We start from the raw sequence: 4,097 nt of genomic DNA, 5'->3' as shown, positions 1-4,097 counted from the left end.
CCTCCTCACAGTGTGAGCAGGACCTTGACTTGCTTCTAAAAAATAGAACGTGGCAAAGGTGCTATGGTGCCCCTTTCCTGATTAAGATATATGAGATTGTGACTTCTGTCTTGCTGTCTTATTAGCAGACTCTCTCTATTGCCTTCTCAGCTTAAATGCTTTGATGAAGCAGGCTGCCTCACTGGAGAAGCCCATGTGTTAAGGAACTGAGGGTAGTCTCTGGCCAAAATCCAGCTGGGAACTGAGGCTTTCAGTACAACAACCTGGCAGGAACTGAATTTGGCCAACAGCCACATGAACTTGGAAAGAGATCCTTCTTCAATTGAGCCTTCAGATGAGATCCAGCCCTGACTGACCCCTTGATTGCAACCTTATGGAAGACCCTGATGAAAAAGAGACAGTTAAGCTGTGTCTAGATTCCTGGCCCATAGTAAGTATGAAATAATAAGTGTGTGTTATTATAAGCTGCAAAGTCTGTAGTAATTTGTTAGGCAGCAATACATAACTAATACAGTATCCAACCTTCCATCCCATTTCTGGTTCAGAGCTCATTTCCCCCACTTCCTTAGCATTCTGCATTCATCACAAATCCTTATAGTTTTTGGTTTTCTTGCCACACCCATCTTGTAAGCTTCTTGGGGCCAGGTACTGTGCTTGTCATTCCTTATAACCCCAGTGCAGACAGCAGGGCCTGGCACTAGGAGGGTGCTGGATAGTATTTCATGACTCACAGGGCTGGGTTATGTGTTCCATTAGTGGATTCCATAAAATTCTCATGATAATGGTACTGGTAGTTTTTGAATCCTTACCATGTGCTAGGCACTGAGATGAAGGCCAAATTGTGCATTTTTTAAAAGTTTATTTATTTATTTTGAGAAAGAGAGAGAGAGAACCAGCGGGGGGTTGGCACAGACAAAGAGGAGTACCAAGGATCCAAAGCAGGCTCTGTGCTGACAACAGAGAGCCGGATGCAGGGCTCAAACTCATGAACAGTGAGATCATGACTTCAGTTGACTTCAACTGAAGTCACTTAACAGACTGAGCCACCCAGGTGCCCCTTGGGTTGTGTGTTTTTAACTAGCTTTCCATGATGATTCTGATGCATAGCCAGATTTGGGAACACCAACTTTATACCACCCAAGACATTCTATGGAAATTTTGCATTTTGCTTTTAAGATGGCTATATGCAGTCTTCCTGATTTGAAACAAAAGCAAAAAACCTTTCTGCATTGCATACACACAGGAAAGTGCACAACTCATAGGTGTACAATTTGATGACTTTTCCAAATTGAACACATCCATGGAATACCCCCAGTCTCGCTTGTGGTCCCTTCCAGTCATGAGCCCCAGAGGTAACCACCATTCTAATCCCATCACTACTCACTAGTTTTGCCTGTCCTATAAGTTCCTATCAACAAAATTGTAGTAGCACTTTGCTTTTTTCTGCTTAGCACCAGGTTTATGCTTTTGACTCGTTAAAAAACTACTCTTTTGGACTAAATTTGTAAAACAAAGACTGAGAAGGTTAGGAAGGAGGTGGAAACCTAAGATCCCGTAAAGCCAGGTACAATACTAGGACTTTCCAATAGGTTGAGCCTCTTGGGAGAGAAGAGGGGGGAGGGCGCTTGGTTACAGCGAAGCCTGATCCTTGTTGGGGCGGAGTCTTAAGACTGGGGGCGTGACCACGGGTAGGTCTTCCAGAAGGCAGTTAGCACCGGGGGCGGGGGCGGGGCCGAAGCTTCCTGTCTGCGCCTGCGGAATCGCCGTTTGACCCCGGAAGTGCCGGCTCACTGGGAGCTGTCACCGTGGACTGCGGCGGCGGCGGCGGCGGCGGCGGCGAGGGCGGCACAGCGCCGGTAGTGGAGCCGCCGAGGTGAGTACGTGGCTGGGCCCTGCCCAATAGGGGGAATCGGATCTGGGACGAGCCGCGGCCATACCTCCGGCGGACACAGGCCTCCCAGCCTGCCTGGCGGGGCCGAGACTGATGCTGCCCCAGGGGCCATGAGTCGCCCCTGAGGCCAGGCGGCCAGAGCAGTGAGTCTCGGATTCGAGGCTCAGCCCCAGAGTGACCTTGGATGAGTCACAGACCTCCTACTCTCACTCTGGATTCAGTTTCCTTAGACTTCATTCATTCGTTCAGCAAATACATGTCTAGCGCCTCCTGCGTACCAGGCACAGATCTAGGCGCTGGGGGTACAAACAGCAAGACAAACAAGGCACCCTCCCACATAGAGCATACAGTCCAGTGGGAGGAGACAGTCAGGGACAAATAAAGGCACAAGATAATTAAAATATGACAGTAACCGCGGAGTGCATACTTTAGATCGGGCGGTCTGCGAACGTCCCTGAGGAAAGTAATATTGAATTGAACCAGAAGGGTGATGACAGAGAAACCGAAGCAGCAGTCGCCCTGGGAACGCTCCCAGGCCTTATTGTAGTTGGTGCTTGCACCAAGCTCACTTTCTATAGAAAGCAATTTTCTAAGTTTTTGTTTCTGTTGCCCTGCTTGGCATGAAGAATGCACTGGTGGGCACAGATGGAACTTAGAGCCTTTTGAAACTTAGAGTCTAGTCTTTGCCTAGTTAATTTCTACCCATACTTTATATGAAAATGCAAATCTTCCTTGACATGCTCCCTCCCTCAAGTTCGTTCTCTCTGTTAAATGCTGTCACAGCCCCAGGGGCCTGACCTACATAGCATACATCATGGTATAACTAGTTTGTATAGCTATTTGATCCATATCTGTATTTCCCATAAAGACTGTAAGCTCTATGAAGGGCAGGACCAAGTCTATTATTTGTCCACCTTGGTATTAGTGAACAAGTTGAAGCCAGGCTTCAGTGTTTGGCACATAGTAGGTGATCAAAAATGACTAATCATTAATCATTAATATGGTCTTTTCTCTCCAGGGATTCATAGGCTGTCTCTCTGCTACGAGGTTATTGTCTTTCTTTCTGATTATATCTCCTCTTTACTTAAATGACTCCTCACTGCCTTCAGATGAAAGACCAAAATTTTTTAGTGTAGCGTTGGAGGCTTTTTTTTTTTTTTGAGAGAGAGAGAGAGAGAGAGAGAGCAACCAGGGGAGGGGCAGAGAGAGAGGAAGAGAGAATCCCAAGCAGGCTCCACACTGTCACCTCAGAGCCCAACGTGGGGTCCATCTCCCGAACCATGAGATCATGACCTGAGCTGAAATCAAGGGTTGGAGGCTTGACTGACTGAGCTACCCAGGTGGCCCTGGAGGCTCTTTTTAAAATGTCTTCATCTTTCCTCTCCAATCTCACCTCTACTTCTATCATCCCCTTCCTGACCCTGTGCTTTCAGCCATGCCTAATGTCTTCCTCTTCCTTCAAAATGACTGGTTCTGAGTCTTTGTTCACACTTGCTCTTTGCTTGGATTGCTCTTCTTCCCATCCTTCAACAACCAGTTATGGGTCATCTTGTCTTTCTCTGCTGTGCTTGTTTTGGAAATTTCCTATTACAGCTCTGATCACACTGAATAATCATTTATATGCCCAGGACCTAGAATGTATTCAGTCAGGGTTTACTGAGTAAATGAGGGAGTCTAAAGTGTTCTGCCTATGGTTGGGACTTGTAATCACAACCAAACTTCATCAAGTGTTTATTATGTGCCAAGTACTGTGTAACACTTAACATTGTTTACTTCTCACATCTAGATTTTACAGGTGAGGGAATCAAGGCTTAGAGAGTTTAAGGAACTGTCTCAAAGTCTCAAACATGGATAGGAAAAGGTGGAGCCAGGATATGAACCCAGGCTGCAGAACTATAAAGCTCTTTTTTTTTATTTGTAACCATGTGTTATTTTATTTATTTTTTTTAATATAACACAGTTTATTTTTTTAACATATGCAATTATTTTCCATCATTTACAATACAGTAGTTACAATGACACTCCAAACAGAAAAGCAAAGTAAAAAATCGAAACCGCAACTTCTATTTCATGTAATTAGACTTACACAGAAATTAGAAGGTTAAGTAACAACTAGTTAATCACCTAATTTCACAGCTATCTGAAGTGGCATTCCGTTATATGGCAGCTTATCTATGATACATTCAAGGTAAATGATACAATTTAG

General features: G+C 45.2%; 1 protein-coding gene across 2 annotated transcripts in view; it reads left to right on the top strand.

Annotated features, from left to right (window-relative positions):
* The first annotated feature begins 1,786 nt into the window (after positions 1 to 1,786).
* The window catches only part of ASCC2 (activating signal cointegrator 1 complex subunit 2), a 40,812-nt gene continuing 38,501 nt past the window's right edge, over positions 1,787 to 4,097 (top strand). For both annotated transcript variants that reach the window (XM_029921334.1, XM_029921333.1), the window contains exon 1: positions 1,787 to 1,873. The gene's annotated coding sequence lies outside the window, so the exon portion shown is untranslated. The remainder of the gene's footprint in view (positions 1,874 to 4,097) is intronic.

Source organism: Suricata suricatta, chromosome 14, assembly GCF_006229205.1.
Source record: "Suricata suricatta isolate VVHF042 chromosome 14, meerkat_22Aug2017_6uvM2_HiC, whole genome shotgun sequence".
Classification (NCBI taxonomy): domain Eukaryota; kingdom Metazoa; phylum Chordata; class Mammalia; order Carnivora; family Herpestidae; genus Suricata; species Suricata suricatta.
Note: the sequence above shows the minus strand (reverse complement) of the source record. Positions and strands in the feature narration are given on the sequence as shown.